Here is a 20,792-nt window from a genome sequence, read left to right as displayed (position 1 = left end):
GGAAGAACTGTTGAATTCCATATATAATTCTTAAAGGCAAATCAGTCCCACCAACTACCACTTACATCTAAACATAGCTTAAGGATTGCAGCTACCACACTACAGTGAGCGCTCCGCCGAAACTGCTCCAAGAACGCGGAATATGGAGTGTGTAAAATAGTTTTTATTATTCCTTCGACATTAAACCGAGGAGGTGGGGAAGAAAAAGCAGAATCAGATGTATCTTGCTTTTTTTGTCCCGAGCCTTTTGTACACATGGGATCGCTATGTATTTCACGCACACATTCATATTCTTGGACCGGTATCTGTAGAGCAGGCCCGGACTGGGACAAAAAATAGGCCCGGGCATTTAAGCCCGAGCAGCCCATATTTAATTTATTTATTGTTAAAGCCCACCCTTCATGTACCATCTTTTCATTTACTCATTCACACAAATCATTAACACATTCATTAATGCAGTCTCACAAATCATTCAAGCAATTCATCCACACATGAATTCATTAATTGTCATACGCATTCACACAATTCACCCACACATTTATTCATTCATTCATTCTCATACGCATTCACACTACCCCTTCTCACTATGTTCCCCCTTCTCACTATGTTCCCCCTTCTCACTATGTTCCCCCTTCTCACTATGTTCCCCCTTCTCACTATGTTCCCCCTTCTCACTATGTTCCCCCTTCTCACTATGTTCCCCCTTCTCACTATGTTCCCCCTTCTCACTATGTTCCCCCTTCTCACTATGTTCCCCCTTCTCACTATGTTCCCCCTTCTCACTATGTTCCCCCTTCTCACTATGTTCCCCCTTCTCACTATGTTCCCCCTTCTCACTATGTTCCCCCTTCTCACTATCTATCCCCTCTCCCCATTTCTCACTATCTAACCCCCCTCTGCCCCTTCTCACTGCACCCCCCTCCCTCACCCTACTTACCTTGTTGCCGGAGCAAGCAGCAACTGCGGCCGGGCCCGCGGAAGGACCGGACTGACTGGGCCTATGCGGCCTCTATGCGGTCGCACACCCGTAAGGCCGGCCCTGGTGGGGGCTTCCCGACCCCTTAGAGTGGCGGACCCGGTCGCAGTTGCGGCGGGCATAAGGGGCAGGTGCCCCTTATGCCCTGCGTTAATGTGGCCGTAGAGGCCGCATAGGCCCAGTCACTTCGGTCCTGACTGGGCCTATTTTAAGGTAGGGGCCTGGAGCTGCAGCTCCATCAGCCCCTAAGTCAATCCGGCCCACCGGGCAAACTCCCGGTTTGCCCTAAGGCCAGTTCGGGCCTGTTGTAGAGTGGTACTTGATTCTGACATTATTATCATGTCTGATTTTGCTGGGGATTCAGTGTTTTTATATAGCTACAATAGGCTGGTGCAGAGGAATAGTTTATTTGCATGTTCTTCTTCTTAGCTACAAGAGCTTTCCAAGACTTGACTATGCTCTTTTTGACCGGACACGGGAACAGTACCTCACGTTTAATGGTCCCAAAAAAGGCAACCGAGCTGCAAGCAGTCCTACTTTCATTGCAAAAAGGACCAAACAGGTAACGTATAAACTGTTTATGGAACCACCTAGATGGTTATTTATATGAAATACGCGCATACACGTCAAAATCCTTAGTTACTATAAATGCTTTTCTTGTGTAACTTACATATTTTCTATATTGTTTTGCAAAGCTTTTTTTTCTTTAATTACAAGTGTTTTATTTAAAATGTAATTTTCTCCCTCTATAGGAAATTAAAACTGCACATAAATTGGCTAGAAAATATTACACTAACGCACCCCAGTGGGCAAAGTGTCTGTTCAGTCAGTGTTTCAGCATGTGGTTCATTTGCCTGCCAGCTTTTGTCAAGGTTTCTAATTCAAAGTCACGGGCCCTTCAGAAAGCTTACGACGTCCTTGTTAACATGAGGAAAACAGATGTGGATCCTCTGGATGAGGTGAGTGTAAAGCACGTCCGACAACATCCTAGTCTTAGAGGTATTTCACTTATAAAATGTATATAGTCTCTAAGGACGTTTGCTGAAACTGACCTGTCCTGACACAAGTGAATGTATGTAGGATATAGATGAAGCTAAACATTTATGTATACATTGATACAACTTTGTTCCCTTATTGTTGAAAAAAGTGATAAAACAAAGACCCAAAGTGTTTGTGGGTGCATTCTATACTACATAGCTTTCTAATTTATGATGCACACTAGCAAACTTTCTTAGACTGTATTTATAGCCATGCTTCAATAAGTACAAGGTAATGGGCAAAGATCAATCAAGACAGCAGAACATAAAATACTCAAGATAAAAAAAAAAAAAGTCCCATAATGAATGATTTCATGGTTTTCGCTGCCTTTGTTTTCAACTCAGATAATACGCATATGCAAGTAGTTTGGCGTCCTTGGGTATCATGCGCAGAAGATCTGTCATAAGGTGCAACCCCCCCACTGTGTGTAACAAAGACAGGTCACAGGACTATATTACATTTAATCATAGTATGTCATGATCATGCCGCATAAAGAAGGAATTTTTAAGTGCCACAGGTTGGAGTGCTTGGATAATAAGTTCCCAAGCCCTTTTCTTTTTATTTGGAAATCTGGTTGGAAGCGGCATCAGCCAGGGTCTCGGCCAATGAGGAATCCCAGCAGGCACCCGGGGTACCGATGGATAGCTCGGAGTCCCTAGAATATTCTGTCCAAAAAGCGATATGATCCACTGTTGGGCCCCCGAGCATTAGCAGTTTAAAGTTTGCCCGGGACAGACCATGCGCTCCATGAACCCCGTCCTCTTGGAGGTCGTAGAAACTGGGGTTCCATGGGAGGCTCCTTCTCCGAAACCACCTCTTGCCTGTACCCCACCACATGTGGATTAACTCTACAAAAGGGCGCCCTTGTGGGGTCAATGGTGTCCAGGTTATTGGGGGTTAAAGTCAGCGCGCAAGTGCTCGGGCCCTAGCTGAGAAACAGTTCGAGGATTGTGGCTAGGACCCGTCGGGCAAAGAGGGTATGTGCAAACCGGGCTTCAGAGGTGATTATGTTGGTGGTATAAGGGGAGAACAGGAACCACATAACAATAAACAAAATTAATGGATCTTTGCAGTTTGTGGTAATATGCACCTCTGCAGATTACTAAAATCCTGTCTCTATTCAGGTGTGTTACAGAGTTGTGATGCAGTTGTGTGGCATATGGGAAATTCCGGCTCTTGCTGTGAGAGTCTTGTTTGAAATGAAAAATGCTGGTATAAAGCCAAATGCGATTACCTACGGCTACTATAACAAGGTAAGCTATGCTCTATTACTTATTACCTATTTACATGCAGGTCATTTACAGTCTCGCCTCTTCTCTCCACAGATAAAATATCAGTCTCTTTAATCTGTACTCCTGCCCACAACTATATCCTTTTTCTTCTGCATGTTTTAGTCCAGTGGACCCCGGTTTTTTTTGTCTCATTTTCCTCAATTTGTATCCTTCGCTTTGGTGTATTTGTGCTGTATAAATAGTTTTGTTTTGTCTTGGTTTAGGTTGTATTGGTTAGCCAGTGGCCAAGTAGCAATCGCAGTGGTAAATTTCTGTGGACCAAAGTGCGGAACGTGGTACATGGTCTAGCGCAATTCCGGAGACCGGTCAATAAAACACAGATGGCACAAGGTAATCAACTTTAAGGCCGCTTAACCTTTATCATGAGTTGTTGAGTTGAGAGGACTCTAAACACATTTAAACGCTAGCCGGCTCTCCATAAAGGAGCCTGTGTAATTTCGATGTCTGCAGTCAATTTGCTTTCCACTACGTTTGGCCAGTTTCATAGAGAACTGCCAAACTCCTCTGTTGACTTCTAATATGTTGCAAATGCTTCCTTGATGATTACCTAAGAAAGTGATCCCTTGGTTGGCCCTGCATACCTCCTGGCGTGTGATCTGGTCTGTTGTTAACTTCCTGTCTCGCGCGTTTATTCTTTTTATTATTATTAGGATGCTTGATGCATAATAACATGTTTTCACCTTAGCTTCTCAGAGCCTTGCACGTAATGGGGACTTGATGACAGTGGATGATTCTAACGATGCTAACTCTCTCTTCGTGGGGGATCTAATCAGACTTGATTCCACTGATAACAGCTCTAGCACAGGTATTCATTATTACTCTACTGACCTTTAACCCTCCTCGCAGTCAATCTAATAGGTGCTCGATACATAACTGTATTGCTGTTGGTTAACATCTAATCAGTTTGTCGACAAATTGTTGATCTATTGCATGCCATTTTTAGATATTTAGATTTTTTCTTTTAGCATTTGTGTTTAGAGATGCTGCATGGTTCTGTCTTTCATCGTGCTTGCCATTTGGGATGGCTATAAAGTTTTGTACGTCACTGTGTGTTAAAACTACTATTCTGTGGATGTATTTAAATCTAAAATGAGTGGAGATCAATACTAGTTTTAGAGAAAACAGTTGTTGTAAGGGTGGTTAGGGAAAAGTGGATTGATGGGGGAAAGGACATCTGCAAGAGCAGAAAACGTTGGGACCAAATCTGAAATGGCATTTAACTTTTTGAGTAATAATGAAGGTGATGATCTGGAATGGGAAACGTGTAAATTTAGAGGAGCATGTCAAACTTAGCAATTACCTTTTTGAAGTGTAGGAATAGGTAATATATTAAGAACAGCTGGTGGAGAAACACAAGCAAATGGATGGCAGAATAAAACAAGCTTTTGGGAGAACAGGTAGGCAATTATTTGTAAACCCTACTGCTGGCAAAATATCTTCCCTGCACAAACTGTAAGTAGGACGCAAGATAAGGTGTCAAGAAATATGATGTGAAACTGTAAATGTAAAACCATATACAAAGATGCTGCACATGCACCCGCCCGTGATACTAGCAGGGAACAGGAAGGCCAGCGCCTCCAGCATGTGTATATCCATAGGGTGCTTAAGTGTTTAATTTTAATAGTTGACCAGCTCTAAGATGAGGCGTGTACTAAAGGAAAATTTTGGCAACCCAGAAAAATCTGGTTCAATTTATTACCTGACGGGAAAAAGGGTTCAGAATCTCAGGGCTGCAAAGGGAAGTTACAACATGGATTTTCTGTTCTAAACAGTGATGGACCAAAGTAATTGTGCTTTTTTATATTCATACCGTCTAGTAGGTGGCTAAAACTGCCTTGTTACTGCTGCTTTTTAGAGACGCAGCAGAGGTCGATAGCTAGCCAATGTGGATATTGAAACAAGCAATGGAGGATGATTTTTGTTGTCACGGTTCTCTGCAGGGGTCCAGTCTGCTCAGAGTTCCCCCTCCAAGAAAGACCCACAGGGAGATCTCACTCACCATCAGCATGTTGAACAACCCGGTATTAAAACAGAATATACACCAAAGTCAAATCATTCACCTTCAAGTCATGAAATTGCCTCCTCGTCTGCTAATGCGATAGGTAAGTTATCGTTTGCTGCAGGAGCTGGTAATGCTATTTCTTCAGCACCCGCAATTTATGGAAAAGGGACATGTGTTGTCCTGATAAACCGATTCTTATAGAGTTCAAGCACTGTAAATATTCGGGATGCTCTGAAACAAAGGGCCCGAAGATGTGTCTAGTTTGTACATTACTGAAATAAAATTAGACTTTAATTTCTTTGTATGTTTTAAATGCATGCTGTAGCTCTATTATGTCTCTCAAAGGCAGTTCTGCCCACCGGAAGGTTGTCAAATTAGTGGATACAGTGAGGGGACTTAAACATGCTAGGTCTTATTAAGGTGACTAGATAGGAAAAATGGTTCCTGTCTGGGGTCACGTTATCTGTTTCTATGTCTGTTTGTTGCTGGTCAAGCACTCTTGGATACCTTGTGACGTATATGTCCATCCTAGGTGTTCTGGAAGGCTGTTACTTGCATCACATTGTGCCTGTAAAGTCTGTTTGTTTAAACAATGCCAAAATAGTTTCATTATCTGAAAATGACTTCAGTTTGCATTGATTCCCATTAAAAAAATAAAATAAAAAGGAAAAGTCCAGAAATAAATGTCCGTTATGCGACACCAGACATTTCATTTAAATGGAAAAAGCTCTGGAAAGCAAAGGAACTATTTTTTTTCCCCTTATGCATGTTTTTATTTAATTTTTTTTCTTTTCAAAAAAGCTACAACTGAACTTCTGACCATTATTTCTTCCCTTTGATGCACCTGTAGGATGCCCATCTCCAGTCATCTCCTGTCTCTTGCCATTTCTCTCGCCTCTTTTGTACCCCATATTATTCCTTTGCTTGCAACCTTATAATTAAGAGGGGTGGGTGGGTACACATTGTCTGTAAATGTTTATGTGGCGTACGCCATATGGAGCCTTTAGTCACGGATCAAGGGTTTTATTGGCCCAACACGTAAAAAAGCAGCTTTATGACCTCTGAGGTCCTGGATACTTAGTGTCTTGTACTTTTTTCTGTGTTGGCCCAATAAGAGGAATTACTTTTCACGATAGACTCCATCTTCCCTTGGACCAATATAGGTGTATCCATTTTCCTTTACACCTGATATGCTATTTAAATAAATGAGAACAATAAAAAGGGCAATACTTTGACATTTGTGAACAGGAATGTTTAGGAGAGCATATTCTATTGTTGCCATACTGTTGATTGATTTATATGTTCATTTTGTAGTGGGGGTCGCAGTAACCAACATAGAGAACCATGAAGAAAGATTGTTGTCTCTCTCTGAAACATCAAACCCACCAGAATACTCTCCATGCGGCAGCAGCATTGTTAAAGTTCCCTCTGGCATCTTTGACAACAGTGGGAGGAAGAACAGCAGTGGTGAGTTATTTGCAAGGTTACTAGAGTGTTTTTTTCCATCCAAATCCCCCTCCCTTAGGGACTCATCATCTAAGGTACCTTCAGCTAGGGTAGCCATCACAAGGGTGAAACTTTCCAACATGGCCTTTTGGAAATCACGTTAAAAAGAAATGTATTTAGAATGAGCAAGCTTTTCATAATTATAGTAGTGGTGTATTTTTAATCTGCTTATTTTTTTTTATTGATATAGCATATAGCTAAAGAGGCCACCCTTGAATTTTGGCGGGACACAATGTGCTTGTCTTATATGATGTATGTTAACAGATTTGGTTTTGAATTTTGTGATGTCTGTTCTAGCTACGGCTTGTTATTTTATGAACAAAGGTGTTGGGTTGTGTTAGCCTTTAATGAAACTTTAATGCTCTGAAATGCCTTATCTTTTGTTGTATCTACTTTACATTAGGCTTTTTCTCATATAGAACAGGTGGAACATCGTGCCATTGTATGAACACCATTTGTTAAGGCCTGTCAGCCTTTTTAGTATTTTTATTTATAGAACGCCAGCAGATTTAATAGCATGGTTACAATGTGAGAGACTTAACAACATTAAAATCAATAGTATACAAAATTAACATGGAAAACACTGGACCCAGAACAAGAAGATGGTATTGCTCTTGTAAATCTAAGTCTATATCAAAGGTGACAAATTTTGTCAACACAACAATTTTTGTTTTAAGAATTTTATTGATATCTGTGCATTTTGTACTGTGGCAAACCATGCATGTTTTGTTGTATTGGATGAGGTAAATATGCTAGATTTCTTTGTTTACAGGAAGTGGGCCATTACCGCTCATTATTGATGTTGAGGATGTAGTCTTTTCTAATGAAGTTCAAAGTAAGAAGTCTGGAGAGAGAACTCAGAAGAGACAGAAGGTCTTTTCTGAGCGAAGCTGCAGCTTCAGTTCTGAGAGTCGTGCAGGTATGCTCCTTAAGAAAGGCAGCCTTGACTTGGCTACCAATGAGATGGCCATGAAAATGGGAGCTGATGCCAAGATCCTCACCGCGGCACTCTCAAAAACACCACCGCCTCCGCAAGGAAAGAAAGAATTTAGCTTTGATGTTGTTGATAGCCAGGTAGTTGAGAGGAAACTTGATGTAAATGAAGCTGCAGCTAAGCCAGCCCTGGAACCTGCATCAGGGAACAAAAAACAGGAGTTCCCGGATCAGCTAGACACTGTTAAAGAAGAAAGCATTGTAGGGACACAAGAGACTGTACAAGGCACAGTGGAGAAAAGATTGCCTGTTAAGTCACCTCATCTGGAGGAACCAAGCAAGAGGAACAGCTTCCATGGTCTCATCAAAACTGCAGAGAGGGAGGGAGTTGAAACGGGTCTTGATCCACTGTCCCTTCTGGCTTCACAGATTGTAGAGAGCAGTCCACCTCCTCCAGAGGAAAAGATCATTTCACCTGTTGTGGCTCGCAACCTAGCGGATGAGATTGAAAGTTATATGAACTTAAAAAGCCCACTGGGCAGCAAATCCTCCAGCATGGAACTTGGAAGCGCAGAGTTAGTCAAGGTAACTGATAAGCAGACCACTGGTGGTCCAGAGAGACGTTCCAGCCTCCCGGCAGACACGATTCCTCCAGATGACCTGCAGAGTGAGAACCAGAAAAACGCTGTCTCAAGGTCTAAGACTTTTACTTCCAGTCCGAAGCACCACTTACACAACCAGAAGGAGCGGTCGCTGTCACTGACTGCCCTTGTCCGATCGTCGCAGCATGGCTCTTTGGGTTCTGTAGTAAACTCTTTTCCTGGTCTTAAGCTGGACAGTCTCCTGACTGGGCCAAAAATGGATGTCCTGAAGTCTGGCATGAAGCAGGCAGCCAATGTTGCCAGTAAGATGTGGGGGGCAGTTTCATCGGCCTACAGTTATTCTGATGAAGAGGCAAGTATTAAGTGGTCATGCTAAATCCCCTTTATGTTAATCATATTCCACATACTGGAACGTGTAAATATGAATACTTGCTACATTATTCTAAGAAAAAAGTAAATTATCCACTGAAATTTTAAAATTAATATATTCAGTCCTTGCTGTCAGCTCATTCACTGCCTATATACATATTTTTTTTTTTTACATAGTTTCTGTTCAAACATTATATAAGTTGAGTGTGAAAAGTCACCAGAGACTTGTATTGCAAAAACTGCCAGAACTTTTGCCAGATATTTTAGCTAGGGCTGCGAACGTTTCACATCGGTTGTTACAATCGATGTGAATCGTTCACAGCCCTAGCTAAAATATCTTTTACATTTTACAAAGCTTTACTTGCTACAGTTTTTACTGACCTCCATAAAGCTTTTATACAAAGTATTAGCTAAATTAGTTTGTGTGTCTTTTGTTCTCTTTGGTGCTTGCGTTGTAGGATGAAGTTGGAGGTCGGTCTGAATTTTCCTCAAATGTTGAAGAACACGGTGAAAGTGTGAATTCTAAGATGAGCCTTCAAGGACCTGCTAGTGATCTTACACAAAGTGACACCAGCCTTAGCAGCAGCAGTGGGGACGCCAGTGTGCATAGTTATTTAAATAGTAAGTAGCTCATCTGTGAAACCCTTCGTTTTTTGCTAGACAACTTGTGTAATGATTTTTCATTAGGAGTTTCTGCATAGCTAATATTAAGCAACTGATATACTGCTCCTATTCCAAGAATGTCTGAAAAGGACTTAAGTATGGATTGACAGTCCAGCTTTCTGTATTAAGATTACTCCTGCAACAGCGACCAGCCAAATTGTTTCCCAGGGATCTTATTCTTATATTCTTTCCTAGCATTCTGGTAGACTTGATATGAAAGGTCCTAAGATTCAATACTCTTTCTAACTGTGAACCACTTGGACTCACCTGTTAGACGTGCACTGACAGGGCCGTGTGTGTGTTTGTGCGTATGTATAGTGTCCACATATGTTAAAATGGGTAAAAGTGTATGTAATTGTTAGCAAGAGTGTATCAGTGCGTATGTTGGTGAATGTCGGCGTATGATTTTGTCGGGAGTGAGCTTAGGGTTAGTGGGGCCTGGGAGATAAGAGGGGAGCAGGAGAACGAGTGTCTGAATGTAAGTGTATGGTGTTGAGTTTGCTTGTTAGTATGGACGCATGTTGGTTATGAGGGGGAGAAAATACCACTAAACCTAGCTGGGAAAATGTGATGGGCATGGGGCGGGTTGATGTTAGGGCAAAGGGGCCCAGGCTTTAAGTCTGTCCTGCATCCTGAGAGTTCTGATGTTGGGCCTGCTGTCAAGACCCTTTGTTCTATCTTTAGATTGGAGTCCTACAGAAAACACGTGTTAGATCTGAAAAATATTTTATTCCTTGCTTTATGGAAAGGATCATAGTTTTGCAGGCTTATGAATGAGGCTAGCATTAGATAAGAAGTGGATCCAAATAAATTAACTGAAAGAACCCCCAACCCAAACATTATGAGAATATGCTCGCCCTCTTGAAACATTTCGTTGGTATATGAGGTACGCAAAACTCTTTTGTGTCTCCTTAAGATGAAGCTGTTCCTGGGAAAAGCACACGGGGCTTGGAACGTGAGAAATCGGAACAGGCATCTTCTCAGAACACCAGCCTCTCCAGTATCTTTCAGAATTGTGCTATGGAGGTAAATATGGACATTGATTCAGCTCTCTGAGTCTGCTGCCGGCTTACAACATTTTTAGATGCATCCCTTGCTCTTGCTTACATTTAGGAACAGGGGCTTTGGAATCAGATGTATGTGCCCCTTTGACAGAGATCTCTGCTTTGTCACTGCCACTTCTCGCTCTCATGTGCTGTTGGATAATGTTGCGAACCTGTTGGTTAAGCTAGTGTATGCTTGACTGAACATTTAAGTATAGATTTAAAGAACAGAGATGTTCCGGCCCGACAATGGCGGGGCAACCGCTCCAGGCGGCACTTTTGAAGGGGCGGCACTTTGCCGCCCCAAGCCTTTTTTGGGGCGGCAAAAGGGGTGCCGAGTGGTCAGTACCCGCTCTCCTCTGCGGCGAGTCTCCCTGTTCAGTCTCGGTGCCGGCTTGTAATGGAAGGGGGGGGGGGCGGCAGGGACGGAGGGAGAGGAAGGGTAGATGGGGGGGGGGCGGCATTTTGCCTTGGGCCGGCCCTGGTCACGACTCTAGTAAAGCTCTTATTTTTTCTAGCTACTCTGTAACTGTCCTATTTTCGCATTTTTCTTTTTCCTAGGTCCTCATATCCAGCTGCTCTCAATGCCGAGCTTGTGATGCACTCGTTTATGATGAGGAAATCATGGCAGGATGGACTGCTGATGATTCTAACCTCAACACCACTTGTCCTTTCTGTAAAGCCACCTTCTTGCCCTTTCTGTACATTGAATTTAAAGATTTCCGTGGCTCTGCAAGGTTTGTGAACTGTTACTGAAATCAATGTATGTTGTATTTTTTTTTATTTATTTAAATGGAATATTAATTAGGACTATGGGGTCAAAAAAAAAGACGGAAAGGTTTTAGCATTGTTTTTGTGCATTGTTCTCTGGTTTGTTACAACCTTCTTGTTGTCATGTGAGGCAGTCTGACATTTGATCCTTTTTACCTTTTATAGTTTCTTTCTCAAGCCAAGTAATTCTGGAGACAGCCTTCAAAGTACCAATGTCCAGTCAGCGGAGAATGCAGAGCATAAAATTGCATCAAGCCCTGCAGACGGTGACCTAATGAGCGTAAATCCCCCTGACCCACTTCAGGCTACAGTGGCAGGAAGCACAGCCTCTGAACAGGGGTATGTGAGAGGTCCACTAATCATGCTCCCTCTCCTCACGCTCCCCCTTACCTACATGTCTACATTTCTAAATTGGTATTTTCCCTATAGTGCAACATATAACATTTATGCACTTGGTTTAAAGCAAGTAAAATTACTATAATTTAGTGGTGTTCAGATGATACATGTACTGTGTATATGTGTGTGTGTGTGTATATATATATATATATATATATATATATATATATATATATATATGTGTGTGTGTGTGTATGTAAGAGAGAATAGTAACAGTAGTTGTATGTTGGCAATAGGCCATATACATACACATATGCTGGGTTTTCAAACACTTAACTTGTGCAGTGTCACTGGCTCTGCAGCTACCTTCGTGGTCCAGCGTTTATTGCCACTGATTAGCTGCTTAAAGCAAAGAGGTGTATTGAGATGACAAACCATACAGTTCTTGTGACAAGCATATTTTTTGAGATGCACTCCTTGTTTTTCAGTTCCAGTACAGTACAGGTTACGGAGGCTTTACAGGCAAATGCAACACATTCTGAAACGGGCACTACACCAAAGAAAGTTGCTTCATTGACCAGAAGTCACAGTGTGGGAGGACCTCTGCAGAATATCGACCTGTCACAGAGGCCGTCTCATGGAGTGTCCACTGTTAGCCTTCCAAATAGCCTGCAGGAAGTTGTAAGTGCTTGAAGATGCTATCAACTGGTCGTCTTCAGAGGCCTTTATCCTCAGGAAAGGATAATTGATCACTTACTTGAGTGACATATAATTGACATTGGCTAGAAAGGAGACAGTTGTAAGACTTCAGTTATAAGCGGAAGATATATTCCAGCTCATGGCAAATAACCTCTATTAAAATCTTTGTCACCTATCTTGTTTCTTCCTAGTTTTGTAATCTGGATTTCTCCATTGTCATAGTAATTGATCTGTAGTATGCATTGTGATACATAGAAGCACAGTCCCATATGGTGATACGTTAAGTCCAAGCTCATATTTTTGTGTATGAAGAGTGCATAGTGCTTAACCAATCTCTGTTGTCTAGGATCCATTGCAAAAGAGGCAGAATCCCCCTCCTGTCTCAGTGCCCTACCTTAGCCCACTTGTGTTGCGTAAAGAGCTGGAGTCTCTGCTGGAAAACGATGGAGACCAGGTTATCCATACATCCACCTTTATCAACCAACATCCAATTATCTACTGGAATTTAGTGTGGTACTTCAGGCGCATGGACCTACCCAGCAATTTGCCTGGTCTCATCCTCTCTTCAGAACACTGCAATGGCGGAGTGCAGGTGAGGATTTTAATTCCTGATCATGTTAAAGCCTATGTAGGTTAAATGGTGACATTTATGTCTCACCAACCAGAGGTTTCTTTCCAGTTTTGGATAATATTCTCTGTTATCTGCAGCTCCCCCAGTCATCCCTGTCCCAGGACAGCAAGCTTGTCTATGTCCAGCTGCTATGGGATAATGTCCACCTACATCAAGACCCAGGAGAGGCACTTTATATCAAGTGGAGAAATCTAGGTATATTTTGTTTTTTAACTTGTTGTTATGAAGTTCCCAAAATAAATCTATATATTTATGACACAAGCGATATCTAGACACTAAGATTTTCTTTAGGGGTTTTCAAATGTTACCCTTTTTAGTGTACAGATGCATCACAATTTTAAACGGCTGTAGAAAGAAATTACTTCCACAAAGGCTGGTGGTAGAATTAGTGCGCGGAAAGAGTTGAAATACTAGCATTGGAAATACACTGGGGTGTCTAGTTTTCAAACAGAAAAAGTTTTTCTTGCCCAGAAAAATAATCAATATATAACTTGTGTGGGTTCACTAAAAGAGAAGTAAATTACAGCACGAACACCGCAGAACTGTTAAAACAGCCATTGTCACGAAGAGTACAAAACAAAACTAAGGGGTCATGTTATAAATATATATATAAATAAATATTTGTGTTTAATTTAAAGAAGCAGCCAAGAAGACAACCTCTTCTCTGCAGCCTGACCTCCAAGCCACGAATGAATTACTGGAAAGCATCACTCTCAGCATCCAGCACAATGATGTCCTGAGACCGATCAGCCTTCTCCTGCTGAAATATAATACAGCAGCCAAACGGCAAAGGTGAGGCTTGGAAACACACCCTGGAGCTCATTTTCTTCTTTTTCCCTTTAATCAGCACTTAATATATCATATGAATGCCTTTTGTAGCATAATTAAAAACATTTTAGTCCTAATGGTTAATAGATGACTTTTTGTATCCCACAGAAGCTTGTACAGAGAAATATTATACCTTTCTTTGGTTGCTCTTGGAAGAGAATATATCGACATTGGTAAGCTGAAGTTTAGATTTTTATTTTGTTTACGGTCCACAATAAATTATAATTATAAGTTCCCTTAGCTTCCCCTTGCACATGAAATGCTACAGTGCTGTGAAAAGGTATTGGCCCCTTGCCGAGTTTTTTTTTTTTTTTTTTTTTTGCATATTTGTCACACATTTAAGTGTTTCAGATCATCAAACTAATTTTAATAGACAAAGTTAATCGGAGTAAAATGCAAAATGCAGTAAAGAAGCTATCCAACCCTACCTGGCCCTATGTGGAAAAGTAAATGCCACCTCTGTTACCAAATCAACTAACTAACCAAATGTAATTGAAAATTGGGTTAGAATTCACTAGACACACCCAGGCATGCCCACTACAAGTCCTGTTGAATCTAAATATCGATTAAATAGAACCTGTCTCAAAAAGCTGCCTCGATCTAAAGAAATTCAAGAACAGATGAGAAACAGTCATTGACATCTTTAAGTCTGAAAGGGTTTAAAAAACGATGTCTAAGGCTCTGGAGCTCCAGCAAAAACTCTGTTACTCCAAAACTTTCCAAGGGTGGCCGATCAAAATTCCTCCAAACACACATCTACGACTCATCCAGGAGGTCACGAGGAACCCAGACTAACATGGAAAGAACTGCAGGCCTCACTTGCCTCGGTTATGGTCAGAGTTCACGATTCCACAATAAGAAAGAGACTGTGCAAAAATGACAGGCATGGGAGAGTTGCAAAGCAAAAAAAGACCTAGGTCCCATTACATCTGGCATAAACCTAACACAGCATTCCACAATAAGAACGTCATACCAACAGTCAAACACAGTGGTGGTAGTGTGATGATCTGGGGCTGCTTCAGGACCTAGGAGAATTGCCATAATTGATGGAACCATGAATTCTGCCCTCTACCAGAAAATTGTGAAGGAGAATGCCCGGCCTTCAGTACAGGACATAAAGCTCACGCAAGTCCACATCTGACTTAAAACCCCGACTTGAATCTGATTGAGATGCTGTGTCATCACCTTCAATAACCCTCTAATATGGCTGAATTAAAACAACTCTGACAAAATTTCACCACAGCGATGTAAAATGTGGTTACAGTTATTGCTGCCAAGGGTGCCATAACCGGTTATTAGGCTTAGGGGGCAATTACTTTTTGACATGGGTGATATAGGTTTTGATTAACTGAAATGGATGATCTGAAACGCTTAAATGTGTATAATAAATATATGAAACAAGGAAGGAGGACACTGTATGCTGTTCAGATGTTAGTAGGCACCTACAATCTAGGTGCCTAGCAGCGTTCATGGATATTAATAAAATACTATTCAGTAAATTCTTGTTTCAACAAGAATTAAGACAAAAGGGCATGGCTACCAATTAAAATTGACTGACTATTATAACTTAATAGCAGCTATTACTACAGGGGTGTCCAAGTTTTTTCTGCAGTGGGCCACTTCATCAGAATTGTATACGTGCGCGGGCCGCACTCATTTTTCACTGTGACAAAAAATATGGCCTTTAATAAAATATGCAGATTAAAATAAAGTAAAATGACACAAAACCTTTACTCTTCCTCTCACTGATTTCTGGGCCTTGAAAGTTTTGCGACTACAAATTCAGGATTCCCTAGATTTATTCTAGGGATGAACTAAAATGAAAATTCTGGACCAAAACATTCAGGGTTCACTTAGCCAAAACCGAAAATGACCGCCACCTTTAAAAATAATAATAAAAACTCACATGTTTAATAAAAGTAGGTAACACACAATTGGACAAAATTAGCAATATGACTTGGCATGATAGGAGTGTGATTGCTAACAGCAATCACACTCCTATCATACCCAGGCAACCAGTAAATGCTGGTACCTAGGCATGATGGGACTGTGCTCGCTGTGATTGCTGTTAGCAATCACACTCCTATCATGCCAAGTCAGCCAATACACGCTGGTACAGGGTGGCTGTAAGTGATGTGCAGACCCCATACTGCTGGCAATATCAATACACAAGGGGGGCAGCTAGCCAGGTTTCAGCATGTACTGGCTGACTTGGCATGATAGGAGTGTGATTGCTAACAGCAATCACAGTCCCATCATGCCTAGGTTCCAGCACTTACACATCCATGCTATCACACACACACACACTCATTTATTCATATCATTCATTCACAGATTCATTCCCTCAATCACACACACTCATTCAAACACCCTCCCCACCCCCACCCCCACCCCCACCCCCTTACCTGCACTGCAGCTCCTCGATGCCGCTCACAGACTTCAGCAGGGGGCGCGGCCTCCCTCTGCCTTCTCTGCTAAAGCACAGAGGAAGTAGGAGGTCACGTGAACTCCGCTTCCTCTGTGCAGTCCAGAAAACCCTCCCACAAGTAAGTAGCAGGGCTTGAGGTGCGGCTCGCGTAAGATCGGTTGCCCGCGGGCCGCATGTTGGACGCCCCTGTATTACTATATGCTATTTTTTCATAGCAGATAGAGGGAAAGTGCTGTGTAAATCCAGTAAAATATTTTTAGATTTAAAAAAATAAGTCACAAGCAAACCCGGCAACAATACATGTGTAAAGATATTGGACTTATGCACCAATGCTTCTGTGGCATGAAGTTTTGAATTGTTTAATATTGTGTGCACACAGTTCTAATACTAATGCATTTATTGTCTTCATATTGCAGAGGCCTTTGACAGTGAATACAGACTTGCATATGAAAAACTTCCAATTGAGCTCTTTCACAAAATGAAGAAAATCGATATACCCCCAAACAAAAGCATGGAGAGCTGCAGGAGTAAATTTGGGGCCCCTGTGATTTGAGAGAAATTATATACCTAGAACTGAACTTTGCTCCCTTGAAATCCTAAGATCCAAAGCGCTTTCAACTGTAAGGCCACAAGCAGAGTCTTATTTTAGTTTCATGTTATTGCACAAGTGAGGAGCAGGAGGAGGATACCTTAAAGACAAAGAACATGCACCCTGCCCACTTGGACATGCTTACCATATCCTCATTCTCACTTTTGTGACATATGGGCAAGGAAGCATTTGGGATCTTCTGAAAAGGGCCTAATACGACAGGCCCTTTTTGTAAATGCACCCCTATTTTGTAAATGCGAGTCTACTAATGTGGCCTTTTATTATTTTTTTTTTTTACATTTGATGCTCACATCAATACAAAGAAATAATAACACAAAAACATTCTTCTAGATAACCCAGTACGTGGGTATGAAATAGATGCTGGACGCACTCTACAGCTCCTGTAATCATTCTTGTTACCCCTTGTATTTACATTTATTGCTGTGACATATACTTGTTCTTTGACAAACTGCTGGAAACAGCTTTGCTGCCCTGTAGATAGTGAATAGATGGCGAACTCCCTTTACAATAAGACCCCAGACATTATCTGACAATCTCTTTAGTGGAAAAATGATTCTAACTTACAATGTATCACAAGTAGTGGGTTTTCATCCACACATTAAGCTGCATCCTAACTCTGGTTCACCGGCCAAGCTACTGAATAATTGGGGACTTCTGTTGGCATTGAGCTACTGGTATGGTCAGTCAACCAGTGCCATTACCTACCTTTATAGTTTGTGAATTCATACATATTTACTAGCACTACTATTTTCTATTGAAATGTTGCAGTTCAAATAATTGTGATTTATAGGTGATTTTGTTCCCCAGCTGAAACAATTGACAGTTGAAATATTCTGTATGTGCAAAAAAAAAAAAGTGATTGCGATACAAAGTATAAAAAGTAGACTTCTCACCATAGCAAGCAATAGAATGTACTCGCTGATTGGGCATTCCAGGGGTTGCCATGGTGACAGGACTACGCTTCAAAACATGTGTAACTCCTGCAGCGTTATTTGCACATTAATATTCCATATCTGTGTTGTGCCTTATTTTGTGGAAGGTAACTGATAATCATGGTGCCTTCTTAAGATCATCACTGGGTACATAAGTCAGAAAGTACTCCCGAGAGCCCTCATTCGTTGCACATCGCATTGCATTTGTACATATGACAGATATCGGCAATAACAGGGTTCGAGTGTGCCTTAAACATTCTGTGATTGTACACTACATTATTCATTCTTTACGCCTGGTTTTATGTTGGCTTTATGTATAGTTTTCTGTTGCTTATGGCGACTGCAATTATGTGGCATGTACTCTATGGAGCTGCATGTGTAGTAGTCTTTAAAAACCAAAACAATTTAGACTAAGTCACTGTAGCTATGTAGACAGTCTGTTGTCCTGTGCACAGCTGAAATGTAATCGTAACAACTTGCAAACTTGGTAAATGAATTTAGAATTGAATAGATAATCCAACCTCCTTTTCAAGATCTCAAACAGTATCTGATCCCTATTTGACTTGGCTCTCTAGTGGCCTTGGCTGTCAGGATAGATGCCGTGTAGATCCGCTCATAGCTTTATAGTGCGTGAACAGCTCACAGGCTGAACTAGATACTCGCTATTAGCAAGACTCAGGGCGCCTTATATTGTATTTATTTACTATACTCGTTCCTAAAGTGCCTGAGGGAACCTGTTGAATTCACATTCTGGGTTTGACCCATCTATGTGTGGTACAACATGAAGGGAATATCTGCCAAGGGATTTACCTAAAGCCATGTACCTCCTACATGTGTAATATATTGCAGACCTTCTCAAAAGTCACTGGTATGTCTGCTTTCCTCAGCTACACGTGACCTTTTTTATAATATAACAGGGATGAAGCTCCATATTAACAGCAGCAGAATTATAATTAAGCATTACTTGTTGCTTATTGTTGAGGTTCCATCAGGACAAGATCTTTCAGATGTGGTCTTTTTCTCAGCTGGACTTAATGCTTCCAAATTACATTTCACCAATAATTAGTCAAAAGTGGCACATTTAGCATAGAAACGTAATCAGATAATTGATTGGTTTTACATTGGATAATGTGCGCAATGATACTTGACCTTTGATGGACTTTATACATAACTTGCCCTCCTGACAAATTAAACAGCCATTCGTGCCTTACCGTTCTTTTATTACACTGACAACGCACCATTTACTCTATGACTCTATAGTTTTCTTTGTTTTAAGAAATCACCTGTAAAATATATATTTTCTATTTAGGATCTGCTTTCACAAAGCTGCATTGTTACAGAAATATATATACAATTGCTGTCCTCAGCTTATGCCTTTGGCGTTGCTTGTCCAGTCTTATTAAATAACTGTTTTTACTGACACGGCTACTTTGATTTTAGCTCGTTGTGTGCCAGAGAACTTAACTGGCACATTTTTTGTCCAGCTTTGTGTCTTTGTTTACAATCCCGCTAGACTGTACAGAAGAGGTCTACTGACATTGTATTCATTCTGATTGAAGAACAATCTGACCGCTTATTCATAAAGTCTGTGCTAGCGTGTAAGTTACAGCTGCTTTTGTCACAGAGATGTTGGACAGAGGTCGTGAGGAAGCGAAGGCGATAAGATAGACTTTGTGAAGGTTTACTTTGGGCAGAATATGTACCAGCAGCTAACAGGATGGCTTCTGCATGCATCCACGGTGGTCTATGTGATATTCACATGTGGCCTTCCCGTGGGTAATAGGAGTTCAAACATTGAAAGATATCCATTCACGTAACTTTTTTATTATTATTATTTTGGACACAAACTGTACTTGGCTCGCTGGGCTTTTACTTCATTTGCTGTTCTGAAAGATTATATATAATGTATTTTTATATAAAATTATTTAAAAATGATGACCCTGGAGTTCTTATACGTTTTGCATAACACTTCATCAATCTTCTTCTTTTTTTTTTTTTTTTTTTTTTTTTTTTTTTTTTTTAACCTTACATCCAAAACAGTTGTTTCTGGGTTTCTTATAATTCATTTCCGTCCATTGTATGTATGTGTGTGTGTGTCAATCCATTGTATTGATGGGGGTGTCTTTTTAACAAGTCTTCTGGCTATTAAAAGATTTTTAGGTCTTGTTGCGGCCCATTGATTTTATGCATTTTCTGTATGTATCCAAATAGCTGACATTAAAGGGAACTTGTTACTGTTTTGGTTAACCTTCTTTATTCACATTGTGCCTATAACTCTTTAGTATATTTTTACTGTTCTCCGGAAAAAAAAGATCTCTGGTGACATGAATATTAGTGGGTCTACGGGATCCCCTGCCAAGTGTTTAGCGTATATGATGCTTCTGCTTGTATGCAGTCAATCAGAGCAGATTGCAGTAAAGGTAAACAGAGAAGCTCATATCTACAGATTACACCTGACACTAAGGGAAAAATTACTGCTTTTTATACAATATTAGTCTAAATACTGCTGCTTTCTTAGTCTTTATAGAAGACAGTCTTTAGCTATGTGTAATGCTATATTGGGTAGGATATGGATGATCAGGAACCTAACCCTTGTACCTGACAAGCAGTTCTTGAATTGTGTGATTGCATTTTGCAATGTTAATTGTCCTACTGGCCTAATTAATAATGCTGCAGCAGTGTGAGATCTGCATTAATATCTATATAAGATCTTTAAACAATCATTTCACATTTTCTGGACTTTTTTTTTTTTTTCCTGGTTTCTCTAAGGCTACCACTTTCTTGTGGAACTCGGAAGGGATGCTTTATTCATACAGCTTATTCAACCCACCGCAGTTGGCCTTGAATAAATGACGTGATGCGTGCGTGTGTATATATATATATACATGTGGATATCCGTGTATATATTGTAAACACGCGATGATTGAATATCAAGATAGTCTAGAGGTTTACACAGCTTTCAGGGCGGAACTGTACGCCTAAATTGGCAATGCCATGTATATAAAGTGTTTAAAACTCGTATTTAATAGGTGGGATGCAATCTGTTTTGTATCTTTCTTTTTGTATGCTTTTAGTTAGAGTAAATGGTTTTGTACGTTTGAACTGCAAAACTTCTGTTTTGTCATCAGAATCG

The 20,792-nt window shown here is 40.9% G+C and overlaps 1 pseudogene; it reads left to right on the top strand.

The window, feature by feature from the left end:
* The window catches only part of LOC149276732 (DENN domain-containing protein 4C-like), a 33,697-nt pseudogene extending 17,027 nt beyond the window's left edge, over positions 1-16,670 (top strand).
* The last annotated feature ends 4,122 nt before the right edge of the window (positions 16,671-20,792 follow it).

Source organism: Sceloporus occidentalis, unplaced genomic scaffold (genome assembly GCF_023333645.1).
Source record: "Sceloporus occidentalis isolate IW3139 unplaced genomic scaffold, rSceOcc1.0.p SCAF_227, whole genome shotgun sequence".
Classification (NCBI taxonomy): domain Eukaryota; kingdom Metazoa; phylum Chordata; class Lepidosauria; order Squamata; family Phrynosomatidae; genus Sceloporus; species Sceloporus occidentalis.
Note: the sequence above shows the minus strand (reverse complement) of the source record. Positions and strands in the feature narration are given on the sequence as shown.